The following is a 6,967-nucleotide window of genomic DNA, read 5'->3' as shown; positions in this document are numbered from 1 at the left end:
ATGCTGCCATAATTTTACTGTAGATGACGATCTCTTAAAATTAATGAGTTCAGGTGATATATACAATAGTGATTTATTTGATGATGAGGAATATACACTCGATATAAATTAATGGTGTTAACTAGGCTTTCGTTTCTTGCGATTTATTTAAATAAAGCATGTGGATTTTCACTAAAACATTTTAGCCGTTTTTAGCCGCTTTTTTTTGCCAATCTAGCCGGTCGGCCCAAAAAGTTCTGGCAACACTGGTCGTGATCCGTCGTTCGACATCGTTTTAAAGACATTTCTAGCTCGAACGTTACATAGACAGTACACGGGAGTGCTCATACCAAATCTCAATATAGAAGGAATGGGCAATTCACATTTAAAAGATTAACCTTTTTCTATCTTATAGGTTAGGTAAGGTTATATTGGCTGCCTGCATCCAGTAGAGAAGAGGAGAAGCGAACCTGGCTCCCCGACCTAAATATATTGCACCACACTAATGGGTGTTAAATTACGTTGTATCTGCGTGCAGAAACACATGCATAAGTTGCGGCTGACGTTTCAGCGGCCACACCATATAGAAATATAATGGTTATGCGAGTTATATTATTCTAGTCCTGTATAGGGCAGAGCAGTGCTCAAAGCGTTCAATATTTTCCTCGTCATGACAGCTCCGAAGGAATTTAGTGGTCGGCAGGCCAATTAATTTAAGTAACTTGCCTAAGTAGAGAACGCTTAAGACAATTGAGTGAATCAGAACTTTTCTTGTGAAAGCTTAACCAGATTTGTCGAATCATTCAACAAGTAGGTTCTGTCGACCATCTTTTCAAGGGGTCTTCTTCTTCGCAAGGGGGTGTAATTTGAGCCATGATGCGCGGAGCGAGAGGAGTTGGCCTCAGACACGGAGCTTCAACAATAAGCCTTGGCTTTTTAGGTTAGCTCAAAGTAGTTGCCCCGAACGGGAAACATATTTTGAACATACCTAAGCACTTGTCCTTTCTCATACCACATACAAACAATAAGTGTAAGGCTTTAGCGACAAAGTCTGTCTTTCAAGAAGGAAATTTGAAAGCCGGAAGATGTCGCCCTCATAGAGCCTCTTGCTGTATTTAAAAAAAAAAAAAACACGTATTGAGATGATATCTATGTCGTTGTCCTCCAAGCAATTGCGACAATAAGGATCCAATATGTCGCTTTTCAGAATTAACTGTAGCAACTTGTTGAGCCTATTGACCGCCTTCGATCCATACGTAGGATCTTTCATTAGTACATGCCCGATATACGCCCAGCGTTCTCTCAGCTAAAACGAGGTCCAGCCGGGCAAGAGTAATACACATGTAATCGGATGTACTCCTACTCACCCTTTACTCAGTGAGAGCTACTCGACGGTGCCTTTCGTGACCAGCTCATCCATCACCAAGTTTTCTGCAATACTACTGTGGCCAGCACCCTTATATTAAGGTCTGATATGGAAATATTGAGGAGCGACCGAAAAGGATTTCAGTCGTTCGACAACTAGCTTTGAGCAAACCGAGGTTGAGCAAAAGGCTCTGGTTGCCATTTGGCTCAGCAAGTTATCAGCTTGAAGCTGAAATTGTGATCAGGATCTGATATGAAATGCTATTTACGAAACCCTCAATTAAGATGGGCACAACCTGTTCTCACTTCCCTTAAACTGGAAACCTGTTCGCTCCAAATTTATTTTTTATTCACAAAGTTTCATCTCCTTCAACCCACTGTGCGCCCACCTAAGCAAGCATTAGTCCTTATTTGCAGATTACTAAAGCCAACTAGGACGCCATACAATAGTTCTTAGCGCAGCAAGTAAACACGAAAAGAACCAGAAAAAAATCACAACAACAATACCAAGAAAATACTCTTATGCGAACTATTCAAGTGAATATTCCACAGCGAACACTTGGCGCTTCCGTTTGGACCCTCATTATCGCTAGGAAGGCAAAACGTTAAAGTCGAACCCTTGCATTTCTGCACAATACACTTAGCACCAACACTTTATGCTGAGGTAAAGTGGTAAAGGGGGCGTATGTATGTATGTACGTACATAAGTTATGCATACCGGGAATACATCTTCATTTCCCTTATCATCAACAACAACAACAACAACAATAAAAGCATTAGCTACAGCATTTTTACACATTTCCCCCACCTCTTTTTCTATTGTCATTCACACAGGTTCATTCATATTTCTAACAATCGAGAGCGAAGACTCAACGTTCCTGCATCACCATCATCACCATCATAGTCATCATGCAGTGCTGCAACGACAACGCCAGCAGCAACAGCACCAACAACAACAACAACAACAACAACAACAGCAACGTACACTTGCATCAACCAAACGTGGTAGTGGTAGTGGCGGTAATGTGGAAAATATTTATCACACTTCACCCGAACAAACGCATCTGGACAATGGCACAGCGTTATCGTCACTAACCGCATACTCCTCACTCGCCACTTCCTCGTCAGCTTCCTTGGCATCCTCATCTGCATCATTATCTGGCGCTACGTATTCTTCTACGTCGAATGCTGATTCTTCTTCTGTTCCCAATGCCATGCTGGAGGGCATTGTACCATTGAGCGATGAGAATGGCGACCCGGGCGCTGGGGATTTTAGTTATGGTGATGAGTTGAGCGGTGATGGCGTCACTTCGGCGCACTTGGCGCTGTCGGCGGACACACAGGAAGTACGACAACGCACCATTGAGAATATCTGGGATATAACGGTGTCACTGAATATACTCTACAAGGAGAATTGGACAAAGTAAGTGAGAAGCGGAGATTTTTGTGAATTATGATTTATTATGTGTAGTAGGGAAAATAGATGAAATGAAGGGTATTTGGCATGTGAGTAATATGCTACAAGGAAATTTAAATAAATTAAAATTTCGAAACTTAAAAAATACTTTTTAAGAAGAAAAAAACTATGAAATATTGGCTTGGAGTTGCTGATGTTGGCTTTTAATTAAAAGCTTCACTCTAAGCCATTTTGTGTAGTTATTTGTATAAAGATGAGTATCAATCGAAATGGGGTTTAAAAGATTTTATTTCTAATCAGGGTTGCCACCTATTTAAAAAGTCAAATCCCACTAGAATTAAGGGAAAAAGGTAATTGAAATATGAATCACAGCATTGGTGCCAAGCAAATAGGATTTAGTTTGAACAATTGTGAAGAGGGTTGCCACCTGTTTGAACAGTCGTCTTAAATTAAATTATACACAAGTTATATGAAATACTAAAATATGGAAAAGTGTTAAGAAATCTTTTTTTCAACATTTACAATATTTTTGGGGTTTTTAAAAAGGGTTGCCAGCTGTTTAAAGAGTAAGGGTCTGATTATGCATACGTCGCATAACTTCGCACAACCATTTGTACCAGTGCACTAAAAATGTAACTTAAGAAAATGTGAAGCAAAATCTAAACTCAACAGATCGCTAAGTTCTTAAAATTTCTGCTAATTTCTGGGTAATGGAATACATACAAAATACATACAAAGTACATACGAAATTACAGTTTGAAGTTTATGCGAAGTTGTGCGAAGTTATGCGAAGTATGCATAATCAGACCATAAGGCTCAAATTATTTAATAAGTTAATTTAATCATTAAAAGATGGGTATCAATCGAAATGGGCTTGAAAGTGTTTTATTTCTAGCCTTTATGTAGGCGGGTTGCCATCTGTTTAAAAAGTCAAATTCAACTTAAATGATCAGCTAATTTAAAAATGTATGGTAATGTAAGACGAAAGAGAGTTAATAGGGTTTTAGTTTGAAAATAATTTTAAGCAAAGTTGCCATAAGTTTGAAAAGTCGAATTTACTTAAATTGTACAGAAATTATAGTATGTACATTAGTCTGGCCCAAAAAGAGTAAAGTCTGAATTTTAGTGCTCTCACCCCTAGGATTGTTCTATATCGAAAAAAGTATACCCCTATTTTTTTTATTTTGAAATCAAAAAATATTCAGAGGACGCTCAAAGCGCTCAATCTTTTCCATGGGGAAAAAACACTTTTCGTAGAAATTGTATACTTGAAAATCGATATTTTTCGATGGGAAAACTTAGGTTCTCTTCAGGAGACTTTCCAATTGTTTATTTAACCATTTTTTAATCTAACAGTTTTTATCGGTCCCCCCAATGCATTTTTCATGGTTTTGGATATTTTTGGCGGACCTATGTTTATTATACATAAGCAATTGGATATTATTATTGGGAATCTCCTGCAGAGAAATAGAGTTTTCCGATCGGATCGGATCGGATTGTTTTTCAAGAATTCTATACCATTTCTACAAAAGCTTGTTTTTTCCGCATATAAAATGCATGGAAAACTTTGAGGGCTAAAAAACAGGGGTATATTTGTTGAGCATTAAAATGACGACTTTACCTTTTTACCACCCTAATTTACATATATACACATGTAAACACATAGCTTATTTAATATTTTGACTCAAAAACTATTTCAATAAAATGTTCAAACGGTATGCTTCTCTCTCTGGTCTCAACATAGGCAAGCGAATAACTCGGTAGGTGGCACTAGGGTAGGGATATATAGAGAATCCCTGTGAGTAGTGCGATTTTGTTCCTTTTTGGAATATACACTTGCTATATAGGTAATACGAATCACTTACGCGTATGATAAATAAATTATTTTACAAAAAATTTACCCGCCCGAGAGCGCTGGTGGAGTATTCGTCAGCAAAAGAAAAAAAACTATCAAAAATCAACAGTGATTTTAAGCCGTTTCAAACTTGCTCATTACAATAGTAAAACTAATGCCGAATTTCCACTAGGCATTGAAATAACGAAAGATGTATTCCATTTAAAAAAATGCCATGTAGAAATGAACTTAATGATTATTTTTTTAATGTAATGACACGATTATTTGTTAATGCCCGACTTTGCCACATGTCATTTTTGCCATTTAATGTCTAGTGGAAATCCAGCATTAGTCTACATATATAGCTGCATCCCAAAAAATTTTTAAAAATTCGAATAAAAATTCGTAATTTTTTATCACTATTTTTATTGAATTTCGTACAAAATTTTAGACATTGACGGATTTATGCTATAGACTAAATTATAGTTTTATACAAAAAATTTACGAAAAAAAATGATCACGTATAGCATTATGCACATTGCAAAAAAATGCAGGTGTGCTAAATTCGTGACCACCACTGTATGTAGTTGCATCTGTTATCTATTTATTAAGAGCAGAAGTGTAGCGTATATATACATACATGGAATCACGAGTAGATTAGAAATTTGCATCAAATATTTCGCATAATTTTTCTGGCATTTTCTTTCGCTGCCACACGTGTAGCAGTGCTTACGAGTAATTTTTCCAGGTTTGCAGGTTTGCACATTTCATTACAGGAAATTTCGAAAACATTTTGCACTGATGCAAGTATTTTGCTATGTTTTTGAAAATATTAAATTATTATTGTTTTCCATGGAAAAGTTGTGGCATTGTTACGCCACCGCTGCATCTACATATCTCAGCTCGGTTGTTCCTAATGCTGAATATCGCTGAAATCGTTTGTATCAAATATAGTAATTTAATTTAAATTTAATTAAGTTTCTATTGCTATAGGTAATGTAAGAGTTTAACAAATTTATTTTGATTAAATTTCATTGTTTATGTTCTTGCGGAGTTGTATTAAACTGGAAACCGAAGTAACCGAAGTAAAAAATTTTAATCGATATTGGTTTTAAATGTTCACGAATTCATTTAGTCTTCTAGACTATTTTAAATATTAAACAAAGGTAATTTGTAGGATGCGAAGTGGAGTAATGATTTTTATTCATATATACATATATTATATGCCTGGATAGTATGTACATACATATGAATAAACAAATCAAATTTTTACCCAATTAACTCTTTTCCCCAAAGTATATGTTCAAGTACTTAATTTTACTGCATTTACATTTACATATTTCTTGTTCTCATTAATTTCCATTTTTTCTTTCTTTTTCCACTCTCCTTTCTCTGCCTCTTTGCAGGCTAGCTGCGCTGGAGATTGCCAAATTTCAAGACCAATTAATCAAGAGACTGAATGAGGATGCCCTATTGCAATTATCACATGAAATGGATGGCGGCCTGGCTGGTGCGAGCGGTAGTGGCGCAGCGATTGCTGGTAATAGTCCAGCCACGGAAGCTGTACTCCTGCACACACATGGCGGTCAATATGGGCATGGCAACGGGCCGCATGAATGGAATTTCGCCAAAGCGTTTCTCTACTCACTAACGGTGCTAACGACGATTGGTAAGTATTTGCTGTGGAAATTTGAAAAAAAACATTAAAAAATTAAATTTCACAAACATAAAATAAAGTTAAAAAGGAAACAAACTTTAAAAATTAAGTCATTAAAATAAAAACTAAAAAATAATAGAATGACAAAATGTAAATTAAATTAAAATTTAAAAAATAAATTAATTTTAAAAAAATCCAATAATAATTTAAAAAAGGGAAATAAAGTAAAGCAAATAAGCCCCAAATTAGAAAAAATACTTAAAAATTATTGAAAAAAGCTTAAGAAATGTAATTAAATGAAAAACTATAATATACTAGAAAAATTCTATCAAATAAAGTAAAATACAATTAAAAAAATAGAATAAAATAGACTCAAGTAGGATAAATAAAAAAAAATTTTAAAATAAATTTAAAAAAATAAACTCCATAAAGTAGACTTAATTAGCATAATAAAAATAAACAACATAAATTAAAATACAATAAAATAACATAAAGTAAAATGAAAAACAATGTAAAAAATAAAACAAAATTTAATCAAATAAATAAAAAAATAAATAAATGTATGTATGAAAAAAAATAAGTAACAAAATTATATAAACAAAAAACATTATAACTAAAATAAATTAACACAATGTAACTAAATGTAAAGTTAAATAAAATAAAATTAAGAGAATTTAATAAGAAATTAAATAATGTAAAACAAATTTAAAATTAA

At 34.5% G+C, this 6,967-nt stretch overlaps 1 protein-coding gene across 1 annotated transcript in view; it reads right to left on the bottom strand.

Moving 5' to 3' along the window:
* Positions 1-6,967, bottom strand: part of LOC118748822 (signaling mucin MSB2-like) — a 266,141-nt gene that overhangs the window by 23,580 nt on the left and 235,594 nt on the right. The window lies entirely within an intron of this gene.

The sequence above is a fragment of the Rhagoletis pomonella genome, unplaced genomic scaffold, assembly GCF_013731165.1.
Source record: "Rhagoletis pomonella isolate Grant_MI unplaced genomic scaffold, Rhpom_1.0 Rhpom_scaffold_00013, whole genome shotgun sequence".
NCBI classification, from domain to species: domain Eukaryota; kingdom Metazoa; phylum Arthropoda; class Insecta; order Diptera; family Tephritidae; genus Rhagoletis; species Rhagoletis pomonella.
Note: the sequence above shows the minus strand (reverse complement) of the source record. Positions and strands in the feature narration are given on the sequence as shown.